At 45.6% G+C, this 15,202-nt stretch overlaps 1 pseudogene; it reads left to right on the forward strand.

Annotated features, from left to right (window-relative positions):
- Positions 1-2,258: 2,258 nt before the first annotated feature.
- Positions 2,259-2,965, forward strand: LOC147965760 (uncharacterized; annotated as a pseudogene).
- The last annotated feature ends 12,237 nt before the right edge of the window (positions 2,966-15,202 follow it).

A 15,202-nucleotide genomic window follows, 5' to 3' on the forward strand; every position in this document is an offset into this window, starting at 1 on the left:
ATGGTGAGACAAATTGTGCTAAGAGATCATATCTTGTCTTATCTTAAATAAGAGAAGACAAACCTTTTTTTATGAGTTCTCTCTCCTCCACCTCATTATTTATCCTATGTGACACTCATAAAATAGCACCATTGTATATGCCCTAATTTTGTTCCTGTATCCTGCGTGGCGATAAATGGGTCTTAACGGAGGCTTAAATCGAACTATTCGAGGCCCAGCTTTTCAAGATTCGGCCGGTGCTCTGCTTGGCCTGCTTCGAAGACAGTTGGGACCTGCGAAGATTACGGCATGGTGGAGATATTTGGGTTGCCAAAGTGTTATATTTTGTAGAACGAGCACCCCAATGTTTCCTGTCGTTTTCATTGAAGGAGGGTCAGTTACAAGCTATGAGTGCAAAGGCAGAATATCATATAAGAACCAACGTTCAGCGAAAACAGATGAAAACCACACGAAAAAGATGTTTTGAAGTTTCAAAAAAATCTAAAAAAGACGAGATGTTAAGAGAGTGATCTTCTATTGCCATGCAAAATTTCAAGTACAAACACATTACAGGATGTGAGCTATGAGAATAACAAAATCATCATTGAATATTGAATAGTGCTAACTTCATTATTCAGAGCTGAATTTGTTTTTTTTCATAGCTCACATTTCTTGATGCGTTTCGACTTGAAATTTTGCATGGCAATAAAATATCACCCTCTTGACATCAAGTATTTTTTCAGATTATTTCAAAACTTTCAAATGTGGTTTTCATAAAGTTTTCTTTGAATTTTGGTTTCCGTATGATATTCTTCCCTCTTTGGCGCTCAAAGGAGAGAACAGATTGAAACACTCACCGCAAAGAACTGGGAACGTTTGGTTTGCTAGCTCACCTAGCTTAGCTGGGCTAGCTTTTCCTAGCCGGCCGTGGCCAGAGACGTCAAAAGCAAGCCTGGTTGTTTGGATGAGTAGCAATTAAAGCGTTAACTACCCACGATTTGTGTTCTTGCCTGTGCGGAAGAGCCAAATTGGCTCGCCTCCATCGGCAAGCTTTTCTTGGCAGTTGCGGACTAGGTTGTCCTCAAAATCTAGTTTTATTTTGCTAACCAAATAGCTATCCTTGCCTAAGATCCAAACGTAAGTTGCTCCTCTCTAATGCTTGCCTCCTTTCGCCTAGCAAGCACCCACTGCTTGTGCTCGTTTACGCAAATCTTACAACTCTCTATACGGTCGATGCCTTGCCATCGAACACTTTGGTGTTCCTTTTTAGCCAAAGCTTGCAGAACCCCACAATTAAGTTCGAAACCAGTTCTCTCATCGTAGCACAAGGGAACTTGTTGCCCATCGAGCACCACCATTCTCTCGCATTGATGTTCATATTTGGAGTTATGCTCCCAAAGTCTGAAGCCACGGAGGAAGAGACCGTCTGTCAAACGGGCATTGCACCATCAGATGGTTGATGGTCTCCGAGGCAAGATCATAGAGCAAGCATGCTGCGTGTTGCATACCACTTCACGAGAGCTGATTGGCCATCCAACATCAATCTCTCATCAGTCATCACATGCTATGTGAAGAAACATTCCTTTGGAGGAACCTCATTCTTCCAAAGAGCACTGCATAGTCCGCATTGTCGGCACCAAAGGAGCTCACATGATAGGCTAATCTATGCAGTGTAAACACCTGACGCGGTGACACCGTTAGCCTCCATGTGAAGCTATCTCCACATCATTCAGCGGCGGTACCCTCTGGATAAGTCACCAGAGCTCCATAAATTCGATGAGCGCATCTAAAAAAGGGCCCCTTTGATATATTTAACCCATACCCATTTGTCTTCCGCCAGGGCGTCTGCCACAGATCTCCATATACGACCTCTAGCCCTCACGAATGTATATAAGGCCAACTCCAGCGCGCGACTCCATCTCGTCCGACCTTGTCTGTTTGAGGCAAAACGGACAGATCCTACGGCCCAGCGCGCGACAGCCTGAACCCATCCTGTTTGGTTTGGGTCGAGGTGGACAACAAATAGACATGCCGCACGTCCGCATCGGGGCCGCGTGACAGGCGGCCACCTACCTCCCACCGCCGAACATAAAATGCGCACGCGCGGTCAGCCCCACCTGTCATCGGCCTAGGTGCGTCGTAGGCATCCTTCTTAAATGGGAAGTCGTCGACGGTCACAGTATACGCTCCCACTCCAGTCGCGCGGCCTCCTCGAAACCCGACACCCAAACCCTAGCTCTCCCCTTCTCCTTCCTCGAGCTCGCCGGCCACCTACAGCCATGGGGTGGTGGAACACCGGCCGCAAGGGGACGCACGACCGCGAGGCTGGCTCGTCCTCGGGCCGCCGCCGCCGCGGCGTCAAAGCTGAGCCCGCATCACCACCACGGAGAGCCCTCGCGCCTCCCGCATTCACCATCGCCCCTACGGCCGCCGGCGAGTGCGACCGGCACTACATCCACGCGGATGTTTGCCGTTGTTATTGGGAGACGAGGACGCCACTCCCCTGGAGCGACGTGTACCTGCCCAATAACTGGCATTTGTCGGTTGATCGGGTGCCGATCCCGCCGGTCCCGATGAGCGACTGCGCCGCTTGGAGATCGAACGTCGCCGCCGCCTCCTGCTAGACGACCTCTACTACGCCCCCAGGTACGGCGTCGACTCCGCCCTCTGGGACACGTGGTTTCAGGACGAGCACGACACGCGGCGCGCTTCCTTCTTTGCCGGCACCTCGTCGGGGCCGCGGCAGCCACGTGAGCTCCGCGCGCGTGCTCCGAGCCCTCCCCAAGTGCGCGGGCGTAGGGTGCTATGCGGCATCACGCCGACGCCATCATCGTCGCCCTCTCCGTCGCCACCACCACCTCCTCGCATGACAGAGGAGGAGGAGACCCGGCTCCTTCAACGTGTCATGAAAGACTCCATGAACACGCATGATGAGCGTCAATGGGAGGGCCTGGACACCATGATGGCCCTCTCAGAACAACTCTGAACGTTAGGGAAAATAAGGGAAGACCACCTGAGCGAACCGACCGAAGGGACTTTACTTATCCGAACCGAACGTTAGCGGCTTAAGCTAAGCCTATCACGAGCCTCGTGGATATTTGGTATCTCAGATCAAATAACGTCATGACTTGATCACTCGAGCTCAACTCAATGATGAGAAGACTGTTGACACTCGCGGCCGGCGATGTGGCCGTGCCGGAGCTAGAGGTGAGGGAGGAGGTGATGGAGGAGCAGCCCGTCGCCGCGTTCCACCCGGGTTTGGTGGGCCAGCGGTGGAGCTGGTCGTGCACGGCCACGGACATGGCCGACGCCGTGGGGGGCGTGAACTGGTGCCCCACGCCGCCGCGGTCACCGAAGCGCGAGGCGTCGCCATGGGGGAAGGTGGTGCAGACACCTCCCACCTCCCAACAAGCTACAGTCTACCAGGCACCGCCGTCCCACCTCTGGACGCTGCCGGTCTACGTCGACCTTGTCAGCGACGAGGACGACAACAGCGACGCGTGAGAAGACGGCGACGATTACAGCATCGACAGGCACGGCAGGAGCACGCGGGCGGCGGTTCTCTTTTGTTTTTTTAATTTTAATTACGTTTATGTGAACTGTGAAATGGGGCCGTTTCGTGGCCGTGATGTTTAATTATGTTATTATGTTTGCGTTTCTTTTATTTTTTCGGCATTTTATTTTAGTTTTGCGTTTTTTTAATCACATCTATCCCGGACATGATTTGGGGTGCGGGCGCGCCTTGGACGCACCGACACGGCAACGACCCCAAACAGACATGGATGACCCTATTGCCGTCTCAAACGAACGAAAGCAGGTCAAAACGAACGTCCGTTAGAGGTCGTGTGCTGGGTTGGCCTAAACTGGGTGTGATGTCGTGGGCACTTCGTCCCTCGTTCCACCTGTCATGCCAAAAGCTCACCCTATTACCTCTACCAATAGTACACTTGGTCGCCAAATGGTACGTACGCGTTTGCCGATTCGGTCAACGATATTGCACTGGCAACCAACGCATTTCTGTTCGTCAAGCCAGTTGTTTTTGGTGGCTTAAAAAATAAGCTGCCTCTCCTCAGCTTAAAAAATAAGCCGTTCTTAAAATTTGCTGGGGCTTTTAGATTAGTAATTCAATAACTAGTTCAGAAGCTGCAATGAATGAGAAAGGCGGCTTATGAAAAAAAATGGGAAGGAGACAATTTATTTTTTAAGCCGCCAAAAAACTTGCTCTTAGCTCATCAGCTAAACTAAAACAGAAGCGAACACATTCTAGTTACTCTAGAGTCTAGAGTTTGAAACCGCATTCGAGTCATTTTCCCACTGTTAGAAGGGAGAGAGGGGTTTGGTGAAATATTTCGTTTTATTGCTTGAGCCTCGTGGGCATATATATAGAAGTCCAATCATCTACTTGGAGTACAAAACAAGCCAGAAAGAATCCTAGTCTATCTCGTCTTTTCTAATAAACATCATACTCAACATCCCCCCGCAGTCATAACGGTAGCGACACAGACGGTGAGACTAGAGAAGAATCCGAAGGCAAGCCAACGGACACCCTCCCCAATCGTAACAGTCAACGCATCGCGGAGTCGTGACTGGAGTGGCAACCGACGAGATTGCTCAAGCAAGGCGGTAGCCCTTTGTGCTGTTTGTCGATATAGCCGAGAGCGTGGGTGGTGGAGCCTGTTGGGGAACGTAGTAATTTCAAAAAATTTCCTACGCACACGCAAGATCATGGTGATGCATAGCAACGAGAGGGGAGAGTGTGATCTACGTACCCTTGTAGACCGACAGCGGAAGCGTTGTGACAACGCGGTTGATGTAGTCGTACGTCTTCACGATCCGACCGATCCAAGCACCGTTACTCCGGCACCTCCGAGTTCTTGGCACACGTTCAGCTCGATGACGATCCCCGGGCTCCGATCCAGCAAAGCGTCGGGGAGGAGTTCCGTCAGCACGACGGCGTGGTGATAATCTTGATGTTCTACCGTCACAGGGCTTCGCCTAAGCACCGCTACAATATGACCGAGGTGGAATATGGTGGAGGGGGGCACCGCACACGGCTAAGGAACGATCACGAAGATCAACTTTTGTCTCAAGGGGGTGCCCCTGCCTCCGTATATAAAGGTTCAAGGGAGGGGGGCCGGCCGGCCAGGAGAGGCACGCCAGGAGGAGTCCTACTCCCTCTGGGAGTAGGACTCCCCCCTTTCCTAGTTGGAATAGGATTCGTGGAGGGCGGGGGGAAGAGGAGAGAGAGGAGGAAGGGGGGCCAGCCCCTCTCCTTGTCCAATTCGGACCAAGGGGGGGAGGGGCGCGCGGCCCATCTCTGGCCACCTCTCCTCTCTTCCACTAAGGCCCACTAAGGCCCATATACCTCCCGGGGGGTTCCGGTAACCTCCCGGTACTCCGGTAAAATTCCGATTTCACCCGGAACACTTTCGATATCCAAACATAGGCTTCCAATATATCAATCTTTATGTCTCGACCATTTCGAGACTCCTCGTCATGTCCGTGATCACATCCGGGACTCCGAACAACCTTCGGTACATCAAAATGCATAAACTCATAATATAATTGTCATCGTAACCTTAAGCGTGCGGACCCTACGGGTTCGAGAACAATGTAGACATGACCGAGACACGTCTCCGGTCAATAACCAATAGCGGAACCTGGATGCTCATATTGGCTCCTACATATTCTACGAAGATCTTTTATCGGTCAGACCGCATAACAACATACGTTGTTCCCTTTGTCATCAGTATGTTACTTGCCCGAGATTCGATCGTCGGTATCCCATACCTAGTTCAATCTCATTACCGGCAAGTCTCTTTACTCGTTCTGTAATACATCATCTCACAACTAACTCATTAGTTGCAATGCTTGCAAGGCTTATGTGATGTGCATTACCGAGAGGGCCCAGATATACCTCTCCGACAATCGGAGTGACAAATCCTAATCTCGAAATACGCCAACCCAACATGTACCTTTGGAGACACCTATAGAGCTCCTTTATAATCACTCAGTTACGTTGTGACGTTTGGTAGCACACAAAGTGTTCCTCCGGCAAACGGGAGTTGCATAATCTCATAGTCATAGGAACATGTATAAGTCATGAAGAAAGCAATAGCAACATACTAAACGATCGGGTGCTAAGCTAATGGAATGGGTCATGTCAATCACATCATTCTCCTAATGATGTGATCCCGTTAATCAAATAACAACTCTTTTGTTTATGGTTAGGAAACATAACCATCTTCGATTAACGAGCTAGTCAAGTAGAGGCATACTAGTGACACTCTATTTGTCTATGTATTCACACATGTATTATGTTTCCGGTTAATACAATTCTAGCATGAATAATAAACATTTATCATGATATAAGGAAATAAATAATAACTTTATTATTGCCTCTAGGGCATATTTCCTTCAGTCTCCCACTTGCACTAGAGTCAATAATCAAGATCACATCGCCATGTGATTTAACATCAATAGTTCACATCTTTATGTGATTGGTTCACATCTCCATGTGACTAACACCTAAAGGGTTTATTAGATTCAATAATCTAGTTCACATCGCTATGTGATTAAGACCCAAAAAGTGATCATGTTTTGCTTGTGAGAGAAGTTTAGTCAATGGGTCTGCCACATTCAGATCCGTATGTATTTTGCAAATTTCTATATCAACAATGCTCTACACAGAGCTACTCTAGCTAATTGCTCCCACTTTCAATATGTATCCAGATTGAGACTTAGAGTCATCTGGATTAGTGTTAAAACTTGCATCGACGTAACCCTTTACGACGAACCTTTTTGTCACCTCCATAATCGAGAAACATATCCTTATTCCACTAAGGATAATTTTGACAGCTGTCCAGTGATCTACTCCTAGATCACTATTGTACTACCTTGCCAAAATCAGTGTAGGGTATACAATAGATCTGGTACATAGCATGGCATACTTTATAGAACCTATGGCTGAGGCATAGGGAATGACTTTCATTCTCTTTCTATCTTCTGTCGTGGTCGGGTTTTGAGTCTTACTCAATTTCACACCTTGTAACACAGACAAGAACTCTTTCTTTGACTGTTCTATTTTGAACTACTTTAAAATCTTGTCAAGGTATGTACTCATTGAAAAAAAAACTTATCAAGCGTCTTGATCTATCTCTATAGATCTTGATGTTCAATATGTCAGCAGCTTCACCGAGGTCTTTCTTTGGAAAATTCCTTTCAAACACTCCTTTATGCTTTGCAGAATAATTCTACATTATTTCCGATCAACAATATGTCATTCACATATACTTATCAGAAATGTTGTAGTGCTTGTTGGAAATATGCCCTAGAGGCAATAATAAATTAGTTATTATTATATTTCCTTGTTCATGATAATCGTTTATTATCCATGCTATAATTGTATTGATAGGAAACTCAGATACATGTGTGGATACATAGACAACACCATGTCCCTAGTAAGCCTCTAGTTGACTAGCTCGTTGATCAATAGATGGTTACAGTTTCCTGACCATGGACATTGAATGTCGTTGATAACGGGATCACATCATTAGGAGAATGATGTGATGGACAAGACCCAATCCTAAGCCTAGCACAAAGATCGTATAGTTCGTATGCTAAAGCTTTTCTAATGTCAAGTATCATTTCCTTAGACCATGAGATTGTGCAACTCCCGGATGCCGTAGGAATGCTTTGGGTGTATCAAACGTCACAACGTAACTGGGTGACTATAAAGGTGCATTACAGGTATCTCCGAAAGTGTCTGTTGGGTTGGCACGAATCGAGACTGGGATTTGTCACTCCGTGTAAACGGAGAGGTATCTCTGGGCCCACTCGGTAGGACATCATCATATGCGCAATGTGACCAAGGAGTTGATCACGGGATGATGTGTTACGGAACGAGTAAAGAGACTTGCCGGTAACGAGATTGAACAAGGTATAAGGATACCGACGATCGAATCTCGGGCAAGTAACATACCGCTAGACAAAGGGAATTGTATACGGGATTGATTAAGTCCTTGACATCGTGGTTCATCCGATGAGATCATCGTGGAACATGTGGGAGCCATCATGGGTATCCAGATCCCGCTGTTGGTTATTGACCGGAGAACGTCTCGGTCATGTCTGCATGTCTCCCGAACCCGTAGGGTCTACACACTTAAGGTTCGGTGACGCTAGGGTTATGGAGATATTAGTATGCGGTAACCCGAATGTTGTTCGGAGTCCCGGATGAGATCCCGGACGTCACGAGGAGTTCCGGAATGGTCCGGAGGTAAAGAATTATATATAGGAAGTGCTGTTTCGGCCATCGGGACAAGTTTCGGGGTCATCGGTATTGTACCGGGACCACCGGAAGGGTCCCGGGGGTCCACCGGGTGGGGCCACCTGCCCCGGGGGGCCACATGGGATGTAGGGGTTGTGCCTTGGCCTATATGGGCCAAGGGCACCAGCCCCAAGAGGCCCATGCGCCAAGAGATGGGAAAAGGGGAGAGTCCTAAAAGGGGAAGGCACCTCCGAGGTGCCTTGGGGAGGATGGACTCCTCCCCACCCCTGGCCGCACCCTTCCTTGGAGGAAGGGGCAAGGGCTGCGCCTCCCCCTCTCCCTTGGCCCTATATATAGTGGGGAAAAAGGAGGAGCAAACCAATCTAAGGCCTGGCGCCTCCCTCTCCCTCCCGTGACACATCTTCCTCCTCCCGCAGCGCTTAACGAAGCCCTGTTGGAATCCCGCTACTTCCACCACGCCGTCGTGCTGCTGGATCTCCATCAACCTCTCCCTCTCTCCTTGCTGGATCAAGGCATGGGAGACGTCATCGGGCTGTACGTGTGTTGAACGCGGAGGTGCCGTGCGTTCGGCACTTGATCATCGGTGATTTGAATCACGACGAGTACGACTCCATCAACCCCGTTCACTTGAACGCTTCCGCTTAGCGATCTACAAGGGTATGTAGATGCACTCTCCTTCCCCTCGTTGCTGGTTTCTCCATAGATAGATCTTGGTGATACGTAGGAAAATTTTGAATTTATGCTACGTTCCCCTACAGTGGCATCATGAGCTAGGTCTATTGCGTAGATTCTATGCACGAGTAGAACACAAAGTAGTTGTGGGCGTTGATTTTGTTCAATATGCTTGCCGTTACTAGTCTTATCTTGATTCGGCGGCATCGTGGGATGAAGCGGCCCGGACCAACCTTACACGTACTCTTACGTGAGACCGGTTCCACCGACAAACATGCACTAGTTGCATAAGGTGGCTAGCGGGTGTCTGTCTCTCCTATTTTAGTTGGATCGAATTCGATGAACAGGGTCCTTATGAAGGGTAAATAGCAATTGGCATATCACGTTGTGGTCTTTGCGTAGGTAAGAAACGTTCTTGCTAGAAACCCATAGCAGCCACGTAAAACATGCAAACAACAATTAGAGGACGTCTAACTTGTTTTTGCAGGGTATGCTATGTGATGTGATATGGCCAAAAGGATGTGATGAATGATATATGTGATGTATGAGATTGATCATGTTCTTGTCAAAGGAATCACAACTTACATGTCGATGAGTATGCCGGTGACAAGATGATCATGGAGCCCCAAGATGAAGATCAAAGGAGCTATATGATATTGGCCATATCATGTCACTATTTGATTGCATGTGATGTTTATCATGTCTATACATCTTATTTGCTTAGAACGACGGTAGTAAATAAGATGATCCCTCATTAAAATTTCAAGAAGTGTTCTCCCCTAACTGTGCACCGTTGCTACAGTTCGTCGCTTCGAAGCATCACGTGTTAATCGGGTGTGATAGATCCTTTCGTTCACATACAACGGGTGTAAGCAAGATTTACACATGCAAAAACACTTAGGGTTAACTTGACGAGCCTAAGCATGTGAAGACATGGCCTCGGAACACAGAGACCGAAAGGTCGAGCATGAGTCGTATAGAAGATACGATCAACATGAAGATGTTCACCGACGTTGACTAGTCCGTCTCACGTGTTAATCGGACATGGCCTAGTCGACTCGGATCGTGTAATACTTAGATGACTAGAGGGATGTCTAATCTAAGTGGGAGTTCATAAGATGAACTTAATTATCCTGAACATAGTCAAAAGGATTTTGCAAATTATGTCGTAGCTCACGCTATAGTTCTCTGTTTAGTTATGTTCCTAGAGAAAATTTAGTTGAAAGTTGATAGTAGCAATTATGCGGACTAGGTCCGTAAACTGAGGATTGTCCTCATTGCTTCTTAGAAGGCTTATGTCCTTAATGCACCGCTCAGTGTGCTGAACCTCGAACGTTGTCTGTGGATGTTGTGAACATCTGACATACACGTTTTGATAACTACATGATAGTTCAGTTAAACGGTTTAGAGTTGAGGCACCAAAGATGTTTTGAAACGTCACGAAACATATGAGATGTTTTGAGGGCTGAAATTGGAATTTCAGGCTCGTGCCCACGTCAAGAGGTATAAGACCTCCGACGATTTTCTTAACCTGCAAACTAAGGAGAAAAGCTCAATTGTTGAGCTTGTGCTCAGATTGTCTGAGTACAACAATCATTTGAATCAAGTGGGAGTTGATCTTCCAGATGAGATAGTGATGGTTCTCCGAAGTCATTACCACCAAGCTGCTAGAGCTTCGTGATGAACTATAATATATCGAGGACATATATGATGATCCTTGAGATATTCGCGATGTTTGACACCGCAAAAGTAGAAATCAAGAAGGAGCATCAATTGTTGATGGTTGGTGAAACCACTAGTTTCAAGAAGGGCAAGGGAACAAAGGGATACTTCATAAAAACGGCAATTCAGCTGCAGCTCTAGTGAAGAAACCCAAGGTTGAACCCAAACCCGAGACTAAGTGCTTCTGTAATGAAGGGAACAGCCACTGGAGCAGAATTACCCTAGATACTTGGTAGATTAGAAGGCTGGCAAGGTCGATAGAAGTATATTGGATATACATTATGTTAATGTGTACTTTACTAGTACTCCTAGTAGCACCAGGGTATTAGATACCGGTTCGGTTGCTAAGTGTTAGTAACTCGAAATAAAAGCTACGGAATAAACGGGGACTAGCTAAAGGTGAACTGACGATATGTGTTGGAAGTGTTTCCAATGTTGATATGATCAAGCATTGCACGCACCCTCTACCATCGAAATTGGTGTTTGCGTTGAACATAGACATGATTGGATTATGTCTATCGCAATACGGTTATTCACTTAAGGAGAATAATGGTTACTCTGTTTATTTGAATAATACCTTCAATGGTCTTGCACCTGAAATGAATGGTTTATTGAATCTCGATTGTAGTGATACACATGTTCATGCCAAAAGATAGTAATGATAGTACCACCTACTTGTGGCACTGCCACGTAAGTCATATCGGTATAAAACGCATGAAGAAGCTCCATGTTGATGGATCTTTGGGCTCGCTCGTTTTTGAAAAGTTTGAGGCATGCGAACCATGTCTATTGGTGTATATGCATGAAGAAACTCCATGCAAATGGACCGTTTTGTACTCACTTGATTTTGAATCACTTGAGACATGCAAATCACACCACATGGGCAAGATGACTGAAAGCCTCGGTTTCAGTAAAATGGAACTAGAAAGCAACTTGTTGGAAATAATACATTTTGATGTGTGCAGTCCAATGAGTGCTGAGGCATGTAGTGGATATCGTTATATTCTTACTTCACAGATGATTTGAGTAGATGTTGAGTATATTTACTTGATGAATCACGAGTCTGAATTATTGAAAGGTTCAAGTAAGTTCAGGGTGAAGTTGAAATATCGTCGTGACAAGAGGATAAAATATCTATGATATGATCATAGAGATGAATATCTGAATTACGAGTTTGGCACAGAATTAAGACATTGTGGAAATCGTTTCACAGCTAATACAGCCTGGAACACCATAGTGTGATGGTGTGTCCGAACATCATAACTGCACCCTATGGGATATGATGCATACCATGATGTCTCTTATCAAATTACCACGATAGTTTATGGGTTAGGCATTAGAGACAATCACATTCACTTTAAATAGGGCACCACGTAATTCCGATGAGATGACACCGTATGAACTATGGTTTAGAGAAACCTAAGCTGTCATTTCTTAAAAGTTTGGGGCTGCGACGCTTATGTGAAAAAGTTTCAGGCTGATAAGCTCGAACCCAAAGCGGATAAATGCATCTTCATAGGACACCCAAAACAGTTGGGTATACCTCCTGTCTCAGATCCGAAAGCAATAAGGGATTGTTTCTAGAATCGGGTCCTTTCTCGAGGAAAAGTTTCTCTCGAAAGAATTGAGTGGGAGGATGGTGGAGACTTCATGAGGTTATTGAACCGTCTCTTCAACTAGTGTGTGGCAGGGCACAGAAAGTTGTTCCTGTGGCACCTACACCAATTGAAGTGGAAGCTTATGATAGTGATCATGAAACTTCAGATCAAGTCACCTCGTGGGACGAAAAGGATGCGTACTACATCAGAGTGGTATGTAATCCTGTCTTGGAAGTCATGTTGCTAGACAACAATGAACCTGCGAGCTATGGAGAAGCGATGGTGGGCCTGGATTCCGATAAATGGCTTGAGGCCATATAATCCGAGAGAGGATCCATGTATGAAAACAAAGTGTAGACTTTGGAAGAACTACTTGATGGTCGTAAGGTTGTTGAGTGTAGATGGATTTTAAAAGGAAGACGGACAATGATGGTAAATGTCACCATTAAGAAAGCTCGACTTGTTGTTAAGATGTTTTCTGACAAGTTCAAGGAGTTGACTATGATGAGACTTTCTCACTCGTAGCGATGCTAAGAGTCTGTTGGAATTATATTAGCGATTACTGCATTATTTATGAAATCTTGCAGATAGGATGTCAAAACATTGTTTCCTCGACGATTTTTGAGGAAAGGTTGTATGTGATACAACCGGAAGGTTTTGTCAATCCTGAAATATGCTAATAGGTATGCAAAGCTCCAGCAATCCTTCTAAGGAATGGAGTAAGCATCTCGGAGTTGGAATATATGCTTTGATAAGATGATCAAAGATTTTGGGTTTATACAAAGTTTATGAGAAACTTGTATTTCCAAAGAAGTGAGTGGGAGCACTATGGAATTTCTGATGAGTATATGTTATTAACATATTGTTGATCAGAAATGACGTAGAATTTCTGGAAAGCATATAGGGTTATTTGGAAAGTGTTTTTCAATGAAAAGCCTGGATTAAGCTACTTGAGCATTGAGCATCAAGATCTATAAGGATAGATCAAAACGCTTAATAGTACTTTCAAATGAGCACATGCCTTGACGTGATCTTGAAGGTGTTCAAGATGGATCAGTCAAAGAAGGAGTTCTTGCCTGAGTTGTAAGGTATGAAGTTAAGACTTAAAGCTCGACCGCGGCAGAATAGAGAGAAAGGACGAAGGTCGTCCCCTATGCTTAAGACATAGGCTCTACAGTATGCTATGCTGTGTACCGCACCTGAAGTGTGCCTTGCCGTGAGTCAGTCAAGGGGTACAAGAGTGATCCAAGAATGGATCACAGGACAGCGGTCAAAGTTATCCTTAGTAACTAGTGGACTAAGGAATTTTTCTCGATTATGGAGGTGGTGAAAGAGTTCGTCGTAAAGGGTTACGTCGATGCAAGCTTAACACCTATCCGGATAGCTCCAATAGAGATACCGGATACGTATAATGGAGAAACAATTTAGAATAGCTCCAAGTAGAACAGTTATTTGGAATAGCTCCAAATAGAACGTGGTAGCTACATCTAGGAGATGACATGGAGATTTGTAAAGCACACACGGATCTGAAAGGTTCGGACCTGTTGACTAAAACCTCTCTCACAAGCAACATGATCAAACCTAAAACTCATTGAGTGTTAATCACATAGTGATGTGAACTAGACTGCTGACTCTAGTAAACTCTTGGGTGTTAGTCTGTAGCGACCTGACCCGAATGGATCACATCTACTGTGCTACGGTGTCATCCCTGGATCAGTAATGCTGACACCACACAGTACATCGAGGTTTTATAGCAGAGTTGCAATCACACACTTATTACATCGATGGCTCAAAAAGAACTTATTACAATAAATATGGCTTAAGGCCATATTTTAAAGATAACAGCGGAAGACTTGGAAGATAAATGGGTCCATCAACTCCAGCGGCATCACTGAGTATAGAACCACGACCTAAACACCTCAATCGTCGTCTGAAAAGTCTGCAACATTAACGTTGCAGCCCGAAAACGGGTCAGCACATGGAATATGCTGGCAAATTCACACCATAGAGAAATGATGAACAATGGCTATCACTATATGCATATTTGGCTGGTGGAAAACTCTATGGTTACAGTTTTGCGTAAAGCCAGTTTTTCCCTACTGCAAAGGAATAAATTTTATTTACTATCATGGTGGTTGTGAAACATTGAGAATGGTTGACAGCATTCTCAATCCCAATTAAAAGTAATTAAAACCCAATAACATTAATTAGAAGTAACATGTTGAGATTCACAATGATATTCAAGTACTAGATACTCAAGTTGTCCATAACCGGGGACACGGCTAATCATGATTAGTTTGTTACTCTGCAGAGGTTTGCGCACTTTTCCCCACATGACTCGATCGCCTCCGTTTGTTTTCTCGCACTACATGGTGTTTGAGAAACGGATGACCGAGACATAGTCTTTCAGAAGCACTAGCACCTTACATGTGGGGTAGACCGGTACACCTACATCCCCTACATCTGCTAGTCCACCCCGTAAGAGTTCGCACAACTTAGTCAACTATGCTAGAGCCCATAGTAGCATGTGGCTGCACACGGAAGTTTCTAGCATGAAAGATCTTATGATCCCTTTGAGCCTGGGTGGCGGTCCAAAAAAAAAAACAGGCAAGTCCTGATAGACATCAGGTGCCTCAATCCACCCAGATGTGTGTTAGGTTGCCACCTTAGATAAACCATTAAAATTAATAAACTCACATCTGTCATGGATATCACTCACCCAATCCACGTCTACTAGCATAGCATGGCATAATAAGCAACGTAGAAGTAACTCCCAAGGGTTTGATAATAATACAGGTAATAGGTACTACCTCATCTACTTCCCATCCCACAATTTAATTAGATCCTAATCATGCAGTGTGAGAGGATTGATCTAATGCAATAAAACTGGGTTGTATAAAAGGTATGATCAAAGTGTGAACTTGCCTTGCTGATGATCCGCGAG

This window comes from Triticum urartu, chromosome 6A (assembly GCF_056163025.1).
Source record: "Triticum urartu cultivar PI428250 chromosome 6A, HENAU_Tu73, whole genome shotgun sequence".
Taxonomy (NCBI): Eukaryota; Viridiplantae; Streptophyta; class Magnoliopsida; order Poales; family Poaceae; genus Triticum; species Triticum urartu.